General features: G+C 33.7%; 1 protein-coding gene across 4 annotated transcripts in view; it reads right to left on the minus strand.

Moving 5' to 3' along the window:
* Positions 1-16,642, minus strand: part of NAALADL2 (N-acetylated alpha-linked acidic dipeptidase like 2) — a 1,180,713-nt gene that overhangs the window by 1,085,061 nt on the left and 79,010 nt on the right. For 2 of the 4 annotated variants that reach the window (XM_074367706.1, XM_045511271.2), the window contains exon 3: positions 15,538-15,600. The exons of the other annotated variants lie outside the window; for them this stretch is intronic. The gene's annotated coding sequence lies outside the window, so the exon portion shown is untranslated. The remainder of the gene's footprint in view (positions 1-15,537; positions 15,601-16,642) is intronic. 4 annotated transcript variants of the gene reach the window in all.

A 16,642-nucleotide genomic window follows, 5' to 3' on the forward strand; every position in this document is an offset into this window, starting at 1 on the left:
ATTTCTTGAGAAAAAAATTACACAATTCTATAGTGATATCTTATGCATTAAGAAAGACAACTTTCACATTCCAAAGCCAGATCAGTATTTTCTACAATTGCTGCGTCTTTTTTTAATCAAGAGAATGCATTCTTTTCTACTTAAGAGACAATATTTTTATAGTGAAAAGAAGTAAACAAAAATAAAATAATGTTACCTATTTTTCTAATGATATTAAAATTCAAATGAGAAATGTTAATACTGAACAGTAAGGATAAAGAACACAATTGTGATACATACTTGCTAACAATGTGAGAAAATTCACTATCAGTCTGTCTCCTAAAATATTCAGAATCTTTTTTCATATAAAGATAAAACATAACAGCAGAGAGAAAACCCACGTGGGTGGTGAATTATTCCAGTTTGTTCTGTGGGACCTTTAACCTCAATTGCAAAAGAGATTCCTTTTCCTGACATCTGAACTGACGCTGCTCATAATTCCATATAGAAGGCAATCACCTATCATCTTAAATTTGTATTATATTAAGAGAAAACCTTATTTAACTACAGTTACCTGATGTCAGAGAAGTTGATTACTCAGAATGAAAGTGTGATGTAAGAGAGACAGAGAAAAAAGTTATGTAAAGAGTCTAGAAACCTGCAGTGGCTTTGGCTTAACTAAGATAAGGCAGGAAGCCTCTCTGGTTCCTTTTTGCTTCTTGAACTTCTTCAGCAATCATCTAAGTCAATCTCTTCCTCAAGAAATCTACTATTCAACCATACTAATTACAGGATTCAATCACAGTGCACTCAGTTTTTTTTAAAGAAAGGCAGTATGCTTACTGGTTAAGATAACAAGCATTGAAGCCATAGATACTTAGCTTCAAATCTTGTCTCTAAGTCTCAGTTTCTTTATCTGTAAAACAGGATGATCACTGTAGTCTTTATATCGTAAGTGGTGTTTACATACATAATGCTTATAAAACACTTAGCTGGAACATTGTAAACCCAGTGCCTGTAATTAGCTGATAACATTCTCATAACAGCAGCTGTAGTATTAAAGAGTAGCCCAGGGCAAATTCTATTTGGACCAAAGGGTCTTATATGTCTATATTTATATCTATATCTGTATCAATATATCTACATATTTATGCATAGATATTTGAAATACACCATTACAGTATTGAAAGGAATATATATATATATATATATATATATATATATATATATATATATATATATATATATATATTTACATACATACACTTTGGGAAGATGAGTCTTCTCTAAGCATAATACCAAAGGTAAATAACATAAAGGAAAATACTGATAGGTATGACTACATAAAAATACATTTTTAATTACAAAAAACACCATACATACATGAGTATACATTGGTACAACCTTTTTGGAGGAAAAGAATACAATACTTAAACACCCTTGAAAATGCACATACACTTTGATTTCTCAATACCACTTCTAAGCAGTTATACTAGCAATAAATAATGTGCTCACGGATCTGTGGAAAAGAAGTTCTATAGTGTTTTAATTAAAAAGTGAAGGAGAGAGAGAGAAAAGAAGGGTGGAAGGAAGAAAGGAAAGAAAACTTCAATGTTCAACAACAGAATAGATAAATAACCATGGTACAATTTATTCTATAGCATATGTATTTAATTGTAGCTATTAAATTATGTTGTAGAAGAATATTAAATAATACTGAAAATAGTCACAATGTATTAACTAAAAGAGAAAACCATGAAAGATATCATACCTTTTTATTTAAAAATAGAAAAACTAAATAAAATGAGCAGCAAAAGAATGGGTGATTCTCCTTTATTTTTCTGCTTTCTGGAGAAAACACAAATATTTTTAGATATTTATAAAATACGTAAAATACAGTCAGCAGTTACATCAATTATAAACTTTCATGAACTATGTCAGTTCAGATTATTTTAAGGCATAGAAATTTCTACTTTGCTTGTAAAATATAGCATGGAGAACATCATTAACTAAATTACAATCAACAAATTCTGCAGTTTTCAATGCATTTAGGGACAGAGAATTACCTAACATTCATCTGAAAGCAACACGTTCAAATGCAAAACAAAAAATCACCCATTACTGAAAAGAAGGTACCTGGAAAGCCCAGACTGCTTGTTTCCTGAATTAATCACAAGAAATGGAAAATGACTCTAATTCCGAACTACATACACTCAAATTTTTCAGGAATAGATGAAAGCAAAGGAAGAATTTATCTTTTTCTTAATGTGCTACTTAAAGTAGTATGGAGCTAAGTGTCTTTGATGAAGATAAATACATCAAATTCAAGAATATTATTAAAACTCATTAAACCTAAATCCCACCTAAACATAAGGAGACTGAATTAAGACACAGAACTAAGTTTTCCATTTTCTAAATTTAATGAATGCATAAGTATTTTCATTAAGCATCAATAGGCAGTTATATTATCTTGCTTAATTGTTTTTTCTTATCATAAATTTTAACAAATTGTAGAGTGCACTCATTACAGTCCATAATCCCTTTAAGAACAAAAATGCAACTTTTCATAGACTTAGAAAACTATAGTCATGTCCAGTTTTCTTCTACATAAACCGTAACACCTTTTAGGAGTTTCACTGACCAAATATATAATCAAGATTTGTTTTGTTTTAGTTTCTTCTACATCACTCTTGTCTTGTTTCCAATGACTATAACACTTGGGATACTGCACCTTCTATTACGGTCATTTAAATGCATTTTTGTCTCCTTCCCCAACACACACATACACGTAAATTTTAAAATCTATAAAGGCAACAGGTTTATATTATTTATTTCTGTACTTCTAACATCTTCTCTAAACATAATAGTGCTGAATAAAATAGAATTTAGGTAATTTATGTAAAATCTGTACTTGGGGACACAACATTCTGGTATTTACTAAAAACATCACCTTCAGCAAAACACAACTTCTCAAGACGTCAGGTTCATCACCTGCGACAAAGATATGGTAGCTACCCACTCCGTCCCCACGTGTGCCTAAGTACGTTAAAGCTTGTGAAAACACTATGGGATTGCAAATCACTGCGCAATTACAAGGAATTATCCAGTGCTAACAGCTCCATGCATTAATGATTTTTAGTAGAAACTAATACTGGATCCCACTAGAAAATTTTTTGTCTATCTATTTATCTATCTATCTAAAACTTTTGAGCCAAATAAATGTTTGTCATCTGGAATATAAAGTTAGTAACTACTAATAAGAAATTGATGTTCTACAGTACAAAAAGCAGACTTTGAAATTACAAGATTAAGCTCACATTTTTACTTCATCATTTACTAGCCACATCAGTTAACCTCCAGTGTAAGCTGGATATGTGGGATGCTAAGAATAATAATTAGGTGTCTCATGGAACTTTAGGAAAGATTAAATATGTTGTATATGAAAGTGTTCCACCAACTAGAAGGCGTCATACAAAATTTGGCATTATTATTAACTTTTACATAGTTAATTACTGCAAATTATTACTAATCATAATAGTCTTCACTAACATAGTGACTATTGTGTGCAAGGCACTAGAATGTTTTATGTATATTTTTGTTAACCTTCAAAACAACTGTAAAAGATGAGTATTATTGTTCTTATTTTACAAAGGAGAAAACTCAGGCTCAAAACGCTTAAGGAACTTATTCAAGTATACATAATGTATCAGTTGCAGAATCTGAACTAAGGACCATGGATGCCAAGCCTATGTGTTTTTCCACCACATCAGACTTTCAGAATCGAGTTCAGTCATCTCTTCAATGTCAATAATATAGCCCCTGAAAATCAGACATAAGCTAACTTTTTTCCTGTTGCGTTAAATGGGAAATATTAGTAGTTGTTACACATTAACCCCAACACAATGAATTTCATAAAACACATTAAAACTCTAAGTGGAAAACTACCATATTAGGATATAAACCACTTAAATCATTGCTTCCTGGTCACCGAGTAATTAATACGGTAGTTAGCAAACATGGAGTTGGATGTAGTGGTGTGACCTCCCAGCATCAGCCACACTCAAGCACGTCACTAATGCTGATATGCAGTGGGTTTTCTGCAGAGGCTACACCTGATTCTGACACTCCAACAACTATATCCCATCTCTACTTGAGCATTATTTTTATTAAAAATCATGCATTAAATTGAGATAAATAAATATAAGTGTTTCCTATATAAACATCAGCTGAAAAACATCTTTGAGGTATATGTAAAAGTCCACAACGTCTGGGGATGCATTAGCCTCACATCAACCTGGGAGTAGTTTTACAAGGAGCACCTTATATGTCATACGTCAGTACAGAAAGCTGGTGTCGTTAAACAATGCACCAAAAGAAAACTGAGTGAACTTAGTTCTGTTTAAAGTCAAGGACAGTCTGAAAACATGGAGACTGACATTTTGTCAAACATGAAAAAAGTGTGTAACATGTAAAACACACATATGCTATAGAATCCTTTATGATTCTAGTCGTAGTTTTTATAGGCAAGCCAAAGTTAACAGAAAAATATAGAGAACTAAACAATATCCATTTTATCAAATACATTTTATGATTATTTAAATGGCTGTAAAGTATGTACTGAATTCTTTGTTTATTTAAGGGAGAAAAGTAAATGGCTGCCCTAGAAAGAGGAACAACACAGTAAAATTTCCTTTTAGAAACAAAATGTTCCATTGGACACATTGTAAGCATATTGTAAATACTTCTTATACCTCACAATTAAAGATTCAGTTGAAACTCTGCCCGTATCCTGGATAACAGAGATCAATGGTTCAAAGATAAAGATATTCACTGTTTCAATTGTCTTCTTTACATAAACTAAATTTTGTTTAAATTAGCCCCTTTCTCCCTATATGCTAAGAAACAAAGAAAAATTGCCCACCTCACAAAGGGAAAGAAGTATTTTAAACAGCAGAAAACAAATCAGTGGCTGTAATTTAATCCCTTCTTTTAACTGTGTTGCAGGATGAGACCATTAGAAAATTTTGCTTTTCCTTGATGTAAAAAAAAAAAAAACGAAACCTGGGGGCAGGATCAGGATCAGAATTTGGAGAAGAGATTACCAAATGACAAAATAATGTCACGTATAGGATTGGGGGACAGGAGGAACCAAAATGTGTGACAGTTTTGAGGCAGATGGCAGCTGTAATTAAGAAAGCCATACCCCCAGGCAGTGAGGCCACTTACTTGGTCAGCCTCATTTCAGTGGCTGAAACTGCAAAATTGTCTAAATTGAACCTACAATATTAAAGTTAAAAGCATCCTTCCAAAATTATGAACAAACATGATAATTATGAATTCAGTTAGACCAAACATAAGATTTCCTTAACTGGGGGAGGTGTCAAAATTAGAAAAATCTGTGTCATTTAATTTGCCATATTTCATAAGTGAAGCTGTGCTGGAGATATTTCTTGCCTCTGACCTTAAGCACTGTGTTTACATTGCTGCTTAATAGTAGCAATCTGCCAAAATTTCATTATATTCATATAAAATATTAGCCAATATGTTTTATAATTCCATTTTTAGTAGAGTGAGGAAGGCTTTAGCTCTTGGGTGCTTAATAAATGTTTGCACAGTGATTACAGAAAAAAATACACATTTCAAGCTTTCTTGAATATTCAGTAACACAGTGTCTACTGCCTGCCCTTACAAGAATTAATTATTTAATTTGGCCAAATTATCTGTGCTTTGAATTTAAAAATACATATGTTTTAAAACATTCATTTTTAAAAATTCTGTCATTAAAATTGTATCCACAGAACCAGCAACACCACTTACATAATTTCTATTCTAGAATTCAGTATAGCTGAAAGTCATAAAAGTTTAAGTATAGTCAGCCCTCTGTAACCACGAGATACAGAGAATGAGGGTACTATGCCATTTTATACAAAGGACCAGAGTATCTGTGGATTTTGGTATCCGAGAGGGGTCCTGGATCCCAAGAATATCAAGGGGTAACTATAATATCTAGATCCCACCCATTTCACTCCATTTCGACATCATGTGTGCTAAATAATTCTTATTTCCTAGAGATTTGTTATAGATAGTCCAAAGGGAGCCCAGGTGTTTAAAATCACTGCAATTAGTAAACAAATTACATAAAATGACTGTTTACCTAAAAAATGTCTAAAAGCTAAGCTAGTATTAATTGCATATAATCAGGGTGATTTTTCCCCTTACTTTTTATTCATAAAACCCAGTTACACACCTTTAACTTTTTTCACATGTAACATTTGTCACTAGGAAACCTTTAATAGATTTTTACAAAATATTTCAGAAACCAGATTCAATTTGTGTACAAAATATATTTAAAGTTGCACTGTAAATTAAAATGCACAATAAATTTAAAATGCACATTAATGACTTAAATCATATATATGACAATCCAATGATGAGTGTTTAAGGTATAAAATAAATAACACCTTTTCCCAAATTAGGAAATTTTTAGTATCAATCCAGTGCAGTAAAAAGCCCAATTCTGTCCTGTTAGTACTATCCCCAGATGGTTATATGAATGTAGGGAAGAACCAGTGAACCCTTAACTACATTTACTATCAACAGCAGATAGATTGAAGAGAGTTTTTCTGTTTTCCTTTAAGTGTTTTTTAAAGACTGCATACTTTTTTATTTTTTAAATAATACATTTTTATTTTAAGAAACTACAGAATAGTATCAATTAGAAATTTAAATCGCCCATAATTGCAGAATCTAGAGACAAATACTATTTGCAGTTTGATATGTTTTCTTCTAGTCTTTTTTCTATGCAAATGTACAACAATTTTAACCTACTCTGCACTGCACTGTAAGTACAATTTGGCATTTTGCTTTTTCACTTAACACACCAGCCATTTCCGTATGGTATTTAAAGCACCCTTTAAAAACATCATGTTTAATAGCTACATAATACTCCATCATATGGCTTTATCATAATTTATTTAAAAGTCTCGCCATTGTATGAATTTGGGTTGTTTCTAATTTTAAGTTGGCATATTTAATGCTGAACATCATAATTTTGAAGATTTATCTGTAGTTTCATCCACACTTCTGCTTTTCTCCTGTAGGAGAGATTTCTAAAATTAGATGGCAAATTTTTAGAGGCTATTGATAGATATTAACAAATTCTTTTCTCAAAAGATTGTACATTTTCAAAATTTAATTCTGCCATTTATGAAGGTGGTTCCTTTTCCACTTCTAGCTTTATGCTTCAATAATGTGGTGGCATCAGCGAAGTACAAACTGGTGAAGCACTTTAATTCCCTTGTAACTTACTAGTCTAATATTCAGTTTAAATGCTACAAACTGAGAGGTTTTGGAGGGCATTTCAAAGTGTATTTACATTTATGTTAAGTGACCTTTAATCGGCAGTTTAAAGAGTTGTCATTATCTTCACAAAATTTTAGCATAATGCCACTTGACCCAGAATTGTAGCTCCAGAAGGGAAAACATAAAATTAGATGATGATATCTCAGAAAGGGTGCGAGGTTTTGATTCACATAGGCTAAATGAGACATGTAACCTTAGAAAACTACTTAACCTCATTGACTCTTTTTTCTTCAACACTAAAATGGGAGAAATATTTACTTTTCTGGTTTGTTATAAAACTTAAAAATATATATCTATATCTGTACATCATCAATTACTGAAAATGAAAAGGCTTGCTTTCCGCCATTCCATGGCAAAGCTCACTAGAAACCAAATCCCACCTAAGCATATAATTATCAGCTTTTAGTGTTTAATTCTTAAAACAGACATTTAAGGATTACTAAATACGTAAGAAATGCCTGCAAAACAAAAACTGAAAAAAAGAGAACCAGGAGAAAATAGACTGTTCAGAGCAAGAAATATTCCAACAAAATAAAATTAATATAGTGTACCATGAAACAAGAAAGGATACCATAAAAGAGGAACAATCACAGAATAAGAGTTCCTAAAAATTAGAAAAATAACAATGAGATAAAATCAAGGAAACCACCAGAGACCAAAAGAAATAGAAAATAACAGGAGAAAAAAAAAGTCAGAGAATTAATCCAAGAAAGCCAGCAATTTTTCCAATAGGAATTGCTGAAATAAAGAAGAAAGAAAATCACAATATTATGATAATAACAATAACAGTAACAGTAAGAGAATTACCAAACCAAAGTCCAGTTTGAAAAAGCACACAGATGCCGAATAAAGAGATCAAAAATTTCCTAAGAAGCACCAACTGTTAGGATGGACTCGGACTTCTCAACAGAAATACTACAAGAAAATAGAGGCTTTAGAATTCCAAGAGGAAGCAGCTTATAGCCCCCCAAACTATCAATCAAGCAAGATGGTAGAATACAGACATAACAAACTTATAAGGAGTCAAAAGACTTTCCCAGGCATCCTTTCTCAGATAGCCATCGTAAGCAGAAATGAGATGCAGGTAATACAGGATCCTAATATAAAAATTAGGAAAGAAAAGGTCCAGGGTGACAGTTGTACCAGACCTAGAAACAGCAGCCAAAACTGACGCAGGAAGATGAAGGGATACATCAGGAATATCTCCACGACAAAAAAAAGTTTAATGTAGCTAATAGATCATTTCATGAGTCTCATCTGAATCCATTCCCTTCTTTATTCCCAACCTTTCCTCTCTCCCCATCAAGCTCAAGAGTTTATTTTGTAGGTGTTTCAGAAGAACACTTCCTAGTTTCTTTTAGGTACTTCGGCATTTCTCATTTTCTAACGTGAGGACCAAATTCACTACTAAGGCCTCTGTCTGTCTTTACTAATGAAGCCATTATTGGCCACATTTTCTCAGAACAACAACAACAAAATCATTTTAAAATGTTATTGATGAGAAAAAAGTGTTATTGATAACCATTTAATAGATCTTTTACAGAACATTTGGGGAGAAATAGCAACAGGTATACAGAAAAATAAGCAAACAATAAAGGAAAGTGTTAATGTTTAAAAATATATGAGAAGGGAAAAAAATCATAATATATGTCTTAGTTCAGAAGTAAATTATATTCACTTATTATAAATGTAAAAACTAATGAACAATTGTGATATAAGTCTGTAATTTAAAAAGGAGGATATTTTGGACAGCTAGGTGTGAGCTCTTAGAAAAATAAATTCTCAACCAACAAAACAAGAAGTCAATAGTATCAAGCTATTTGTAAATCAAGAAATAACTACATAAGCATAGAACTATCAGGAGAAAAAAATGAAACAGCTGGAAATGGTTGTCTCTTCAGAGCAGGCCTGGAAAGAAATATTAGAAGATTTCTATTTTTAATTTTCAGCACATTATGATTTTTAAACTATGCTTAGATAATACTTATATAAAATGATGATTAATTTATTTAAATCACAATAGAAAGCATCCTAAATTTTATTCTTTTAGAAAGGAAAGTGGAAAGAGGACAGAGTAAAAGGGTGAGGGAGGTGGAAGGAGAAAACAAGACTGAAAGAGCAGCAGAAGAGAAACTACGTAGAGAGCAGACTATAAAACATCTTGGAAAGCAGCTTTCGTGAAAATATTTTTCAGTAAATGTAAAAGAGGTAATCAAAGTAATTTAACCTGATTGCTAATTACTGTCTCTAGAACATGTTAATTGTTGTACTATATTTGTAAATAAGAAATAAGTATCAGTAAAATACGGCTTAATTACACTGCATTTCTTCCTTCACGCCTCCATTAACACCCTAATTTGGCCGGCTCCCCTTGTGCACAGATGTCCACAACGCCCTCCTAGCCAACCATCCTGCCTCTTATTCCAGCTCAGGTTCATTTCTCCACCTACCTTCCTAATGGGACCCTCATCTCAAGAACTTACAATAGTCCACTGCCTAGGTGTAAAGTACCCTGCCTGGCTCTGAAGGCCCTGACTCTACTTACTTCTCACATCTGTCAACGTCCCAGGACACATCCTCTGTGCCAGTCACTAATGTCTCCTTGCACTACCAGTCTCCCTGAGATTAACTGCTGAAACCACTGACTTTAAGGCTCATGCCATTTGGTGACACCCTCCCCTCACACACACAACAAAAAAAGTTTCCTATTTACCTCTCTTATCTACCCAAAGTCTCCTCATCTGTCATAGTCCAGCTCAAACCATATTGCCTCTGAAATGCCTTCTCTGAAAATTTCAGCTCACAGATTTAACCCTTTTCTATGACTGTCACAAACACGGTCTTCATCTCAGAATTAGCACCTATTTAAATACACCCCTATTCTCTATTTCTGTACTATACTTTAACTGCCTATCTTGTGCTCCTACAGTTGTAAACAGTTCCGTAGCAGAAAACATACTGATCTCCTCTACATTCTATAATAATTAAAATTATAAGTGGAACCTAGTAATGCTTTTTGTTTAAAAATAGACATCTTTTTAGCATCCAGTGCATTTTCCCCCACATGCCATATACTCAGGACATGTTGAATGGTTGATTGATTAACCCACTTCAAAAGTACTAAATAAATATATTGTACTTTTACACCTGTTAAATCCCTTGACTATTAACCCTTATGTTATTTAACCATCGTCTTTCATCTTTCTGACCTGAGTCTGTGCTTTAGCTATACTGTCACACATTTCAATTTCTAATTTAGAAAGAAATAAATCAGTATGTAAATATTTCACAAAAGATGATTCAGATACATGGTGATCAAAAATAATCCATTACCAGAATTCATCACCAAATTATCTTCATAATAAGCATCTCACTTCATTCCCAATTGAAATTAAATAGAATGTGGAGTGTGACATAATAGGTATCGACAGGAAAGAGTTCTTGAAAAGTTTTCTTTGAAATTCTTGCTACCCAAATGTTAATATTCTAGAAATAAACAGCCAGTAAAAGTTTGGAGTTAAAGAAGAGTGATATGGTAAGAAAGAAATGTGAGGAAAGCTTTGGTTCTCCTGTGTGCAAAATCTTACTTCTAGTAAAAGGAATATGTATTCCCCTAAAACTGTATTATTCCAGTTTTGAGGGAGGTTGTAATTCTCCCCTTTCATCTCCATAAGGCAAAAGGTACATAAATGAGCTGCAGCTACAAAGAGAAAAAATTCTATTGAAAATTTCAAAATACCTATCATTAAGAAAACCCACATGTTAAAGTCCCTAGTTTCCAGGCAACAGGTTGGCATAAGCCACACTGTATTGCTGAGAAAAGGCTTTGTCCTAGTGCAATAGAACTGTTTTTCTCAGTTCTTGGAAATTTGCTGAGTTACACTGGAGAAAAAGAGAAGCCAAATTGGGCATGTTAGCATGAACAGACATTCAGTAAACAGCAACGGAACAGAGGAGATTTACACCCCTTTGTTCAGACAATTAAAAACAATTAAAGTTTTTCTCATCAACAAGCCAGCTTCAAATGTTATCAAATTCACATGCAGTCTTCCTGCTAGCAATGTTCTTGACTACTTAGTTTCCATAGAAAACTGGGTTTTGTCTCACTTGCTCTGCAAGTTTTTTAACAATTGCCTTTGGTAACTTAAGGAGAAAATTTGGCACAGAGAATTTGTTAAAACGTACATGAAGTCTGCCTGCCAAGGTACTGGTACAGAACAGGTGCTGTCCGAGTCAGAAGGTGGAAGCGAAAGAAGGAAACCAGCAGACGGAATGAGCATAGGAAATGACCCCGAAACAGGGCAGCCGGCGCCTCCTACTGTTCCCACCACCTGGCCCAGCCAGAGCCAGCCCTCTGCCAGTCGTCCGGCTCCCAGTCGTTTACACATCCCACTGGCAGGCCTGGCCACCTCGTCTGCCTTTCTTTTTTTTTTTTTTTTTTTTTTTAATTTCTTTCTCTTAATAAGAGAGTTTATTTTGCCAACTTTTGATTCACTTCCCTACTCCAGATATATAAAGGAGTTAGTGGTGTTTCTGATTTGTTTGAGCTCTTTTACAGTAAAGAAAATGATCGTTTTTGTCATTATACACACACACACACACACACACACACACACACACACACACACACACATATGATAAAGTATACAGGATTTGGGGCTGATTTCCTCGGGCTCTTTTTTACATTAAAGGAAGTAATCAAGTTTTCATTTCACTTGTTAAAAATTCATACTTGCAATTTAAAGACAGAGGATCATACTTTCGCTAAAATCCTTTAGAAGGATTATGAGGACATTTAGAAGGCCTTTGTGGTTCAACTTTGATCTCTTTATTAGCGTTATTTCACCTAGACCAGCTTTAGCCTAGAGGCAGGGCTGCTGAACTGAGATCAGATACCAAGAGTTAGTTTAGACCAAGTGTTGACCTTGGTGTAGGGAAGGCAGTTCCTACACTAAATGTTCCTAAAATGAAGTCCTTAGTGCTCAATGTGACTGTGTGTTATGAAACCCTAGGCAATTGATTAGTAGGGGAGGAAATGTTTATTTTTTCCTTCTGCCCATCTTTGGCTCATTGGTTGGAGCCCTATAAATTAGACTGACAAAAGACAGATTAACAAGAGGAAAACAAACAGAAATTCATTAACATGTGCATTAGGCATACACAAGGCACACTCAGAGAGGGGGAGGACCCAAAGGGATGGCTGGAATTTGGGGTCTACACACCTAATTCACGAGAGAAAAAGGAGCGGGAGAAAGGGCACGTACAGAAAAGCAAATGACACCTCGGAAACATAAATTTAGGATCCTAGGAGAGTAGGTGGGGGACATTTTAGTCTTATGATGAAGTCTGTTTGGGTGTGATGAGATTACATACAGTTGCTCTGCAGAAGATTTAATGACTTTTGAATTCTTTTGGGACGCTCTGCTTTTAGGCAGATAAGGGATTTCAGAAAGTAAATACATTCTGCTCAAAATCAAGTCCAATGCCAAAGAGCCATATTTTGGTTGGCATATCTTGATTTTTCACAACATTCCCCAGTTCTACTGCTCTCGTTTCTGCATCTTTTCTACTGTCATTACATTTTGTTTAATTTGGCTATTTTTAACCTATATTTTGACTGATAGCAAGCCAGATAAACATCCACTATTCCAAAACATTAGGCAGCAATTCTTTGAGAACTGCCTCTTCTTCACTTAGTAAAATGCTAACATCATCCTATGGACAACAGGTTACTCCAAGGCTGAGAGATTCTCTGTGCAATTTGGCATCCTTGTTCATATTTTCTTTATCACCTAAATATTGTATATAGTTTGGTTTTATTTTGAATGTCCAACCAAAATTATTGGGTTTACTGAAACTGCCAGTTTGTGTCTATCCTTGGGCTGCTAAAAAGACATGAGAGTATCTTCTACTCCGTGCAGCCTTGGGTGAGTGTCTTAAGCCCTTCCAAAATTTTATGTGGTAACACCAAAAAAAAAAAAACCAGTTAACAGAAATACCCCACTGGTCTCAAAGTCAATCTGGCTGCAAGGTGACCATAAGACAATACATTTTCAAACAATAACCCCAGAAATGCTGGTCAAAGCAAAGTCTCTAGAATAGACAATTTTACAGTGGAAAGAAATATAGAATCCACTTTTAGAGCCGAATCCAAAGTGTCCACACTATACAATAATGTACACTATTAACTTTGTGATTTATAAATCACCATATTCTTAAAGGGCTTCTCATTAATTTTCTTACAAAACAAGTGAACTTTATCTGCTTGATACAGTATCTTACAACATATGATTAATTTAATGATAGCTATCATTTCATCTTTCTCATTACAAAAGAAAGCTTTTATAATTTATTTTGACTATACCATTTTCTACAGTTAAATAAATAAAACTTGGATATATTAATTATTTCTCCATTTACTAAAAATCATTTTCTTCACTTATTCTTAGTTTTCTTCAAATCTTTTTTTATGTTTTTCAAGAGAATTTATTGACACAACATTTTTTATTTACAAGTTGATACATTATTGTTTATTTTAAAAATTGCATATCATATTGATTTTGGTGGAGTCCCCTTACTATGAATCGAAAGTAAAGAGGAGATGTGGAAAGCAATTTTGCCATTTGTGGCAACTGAGCAAGGAAAAAAGAGTATATGGTTTTAAGTAGTCATCTTTGAGAGGAGCCTCTGTGAAGTCAACCTATCCATTTTCCAGTTTTACATTTGATCCTGTCGTCCCATACTATAAACATTGAAAGTCTACTATGTGCAAAGTACTGCAATAGATCCTGGGGAAATAAGGTGCATTAGCCCAGGTCTTTGCTCACAGACCTTATATTCTAGGAAATGTATTCTATTTATATAGGTATGAAGGAGGAAGAATGGCCTGCTTTCCTGGTTATTAGATATAGGACGCTGGCACTGTGAGAATTTGATCCGTCTGATTTGAAGACAATGTCCAATATCAGATGAAGTCTTTCCAGTTTAATTGCCGCTGTTCACAGTTTATATCTGAATTCCTTGATATGGTTCATAAGGACATTCATGATCTGCCCCTTCCTTAGCTATTTACATACCTCCCTATCTTAAATACTTCAGATACCATAAACTACTTTGTAACCGAAGTTTAATATTCTTCCACCTTCCACTGCCACATCACATCCTGAGCATTCATCCCTAGCCTGGCTTAGATGCTTACCTCATTTCTCATTTGGTACCCCATGCTTATCCCAATTGTTTTCACTCGTCACATGATGTTACACTTGCCTATTTTCTTAACTGATTGCCACTAGACAGTAGGCTCTTGGGAAGCATATACATATTCATCACTACCACGTCCTCGATGTAAAGTAGTTTGTGCTTAATAGGTGCTCATAAATATTTGTTGAATGAATGAGTGAATTGCTTCACCTTCTTGTTTTCCACGAGAAACAGAATATTGCTAATTGGTCCATTCCATTATCTTTCAAGTAGAAAGCTAAATAATATCAAACAATGGCATTATCTATAACTAATTATACTGGTTAAAATCTCTTAAAGTATAATTAAATGAATATTTACTTCCCTTTAATTTAATAAGCACAATAAAAATAACAACCATTAGCAATTTCTAATTAGTTGCTTTTTTTTTCAAATCCATATTAACTTAGAATTCAAATACCACTGTGATCCATTTATATAAGCTACTTCGTATAATTGTGTAGCATAGTGTATGGCTCAGAGTACGTTCTCAGTAATGTCCGCATGATGGCAGTAGTGCTAGTAGACTAGTTTATGGTGACAGTAATAACAAATGTGTATCAACAATGTTATATACAAATTATATGAAAGACATATATCCAAGATAAAGAAAGAGTGATAAAAATTAGACATCTATTTCAAAATGTAGGAAAAGCATAACCATATATCTTCTTTACAAGTAATATTGCTATTAACATTATTATTACATTAAGCATGATAATAACAAACCGTTGTATTAGGGAAGAGAATGTGAAATGTGATCGCATAATTTTATAGTGCTCCATAAGGTACGGAATAATTCTCTCTAATGTCCAAAAATGTAAGTAAATGATATTGACATCTAAATGCTATTTGACAATGATAGCAGTTACAGAGAAAAAGAGAGAAAAAAGGTTTTCTCTAACTGCTCAGACCATTTTACAAATATTTATAAAAAGTCACCAATAGAGGGCTTACCTGGGGTCAAACGAAAGAGGCCCTAAACCATCAAAAGCTATTTCCAATGTCCAGCTGGGAGATCTAAAGCAGAGAGTAACAAAGACAGTTTGTGACAAAGCTGACACACAGTATTCTGGAAGGAGTGAAATCAATCGTGACATTTTTCATTTATTTGTAAATGCCTCTTTGGCAGTACACTCACTCAAAACGACAGTTGCTTCTTACAGAATAGGGGAGGTGATGGTAAAATAGAGGAACCCTGACAGTTGCTCTAATGAGATTCTGCATTAGAGCTGCTCTCACTCTTTCCCCCAACAAGGAGCTTGCCCTTCATCTTCAATATCATAACTCAGTAATTTGGAAAACAGTATCTCTGTGAAACCAGTCAGTCCTTAATAGCCATTGCTCAGTTTATTTTCCTCTTATCTTTCAATTAGAAGAAAACATTCTAAAGCAAGTATCTAAATAAACGTCAGCCATGTAGGCCAATTAAGGGCTTTTATTTATTATTTATTTTTATTAAAACAGCACTATTTATATTAAAAACAGCAACGTGGAGTGTGACGGAACAACTTAAGACACACTCCCCAGTAACTCAATCTTTGTTTGGAAATATCAAGTACAATATAAGCTACATCTTAAAAGGCTTTAATTTTTTTATACTTTATATTTCATATTTTAATATGTTCTTCTGGAAAAGAAAATTATTCTCAGGGTAGTTTCACTGGTCTTTAAAATTTGAGTAACTCCATATTAAGCATCTAAAGATTTCCCTTCATTTATTCATTCAGTTGTTCTTTGACCATATGTTAAGTGCTTGGTGCAGCTGCAAAGCAACTAGCCTAAACCCACTTCTTAAAAAAATGTAAATTATACCGTGCAGGGAAAATGCAGTTTAACCCAGGGTGAGCCCAGCACCTATCACCTATTAGTCAACCAATAGGTATTTGCTGAACTGGTAAACTGCACAAAATCAAATCTCTGTGCATTGCAAAATGAAAAGAACGTGCATTTTGGCATTTCATGGTATTAGGGGTTCAAATTCTAGATCCCAGAGAAATGAACTAATTAAGGGACCTCAGAGAAGTAACAAGCTCTCTGGGTTCCAATTTCCTTATCTATG

The sequence above is a fragment of the Camelus bactrianus genome, chromosome 1, assembly GCF_048773025.1.
Source record: "Camelus bactrianus isolate YW-2024 breed Bactrian camel chromosome 1, ASM4877302v1, whole genome shotgun sequence".
Classification (NCBI taxonomy): Eukaryota; Metazoa; Chordata; class Mammalia; order Artiodactyla; family Camelidae; genus Camelus; species Camelus bactrianus.